Here is a 539-nt window from a genome sequence, read left to right as displayed (position 1 = left end):
ATCCAATAAACAAAGTGCCATCAGGTTTTTGAGTGTAGGACCAGTAGTTTGGTGGTATAGGCCAAACGCATTGTCCTTTGTTATAGCGCCCCCTAGTTGTTGAGGGGTCTGAATATTTCTGGGTTTGAGTAGGGGCGCACGTTCTGAACTTAGATACCTGATCCAATTGATTCGTTACAAATCCGCGTGGGCTCCACAACGCGTTTTAATTCCGTAATAATAATAATAATAATAATAAATAATTTAAAAACACTAGAAAAACAATAGGTGCGTTTCTCCTGCTCACAGAGCAGACGAACGGCATAGCCGTTCCGCTCTGCCGCTGCGGGCTTGGGAACCCTAATAATAAATAATTTAAAACACGAGGAAAAAACAATAGGGTTCTCTGCTCACAGAGCAGGACGAACGGCATAGCCGTTCCGCCGGCGCTGCGGGCTTGGCAACCCTAATAATAATAATTATAAATACAATAAAATAATCTGTAAGAACACTAGAAAAACAATAGGGTTCTCTGCTCACAGAGCAGACGAACGGCATAG

The sequence above is a fragment of the Fundulus heteroclitus genome, chromosome 11, assembly GCF_011125445.2.
Source record: "Fundulus heteroclitus isolate FHET01 chromosome 11, MU-UCD_Fhet_4.1, whole genome shotgun sequence".
Classification (NCBI taxonomy): domain Eukaryota; kingdom Metazoa; phylum Chordata; class Actinopteri; order Cyprinodontiformes; family Fundulidae; genus Fundulus; species Fundulus heteroclitus.
The sequence above is the reverse complement of the archived record's forward strand: the minus strand, read 5'-3'. Positions refer to the sequence as shown.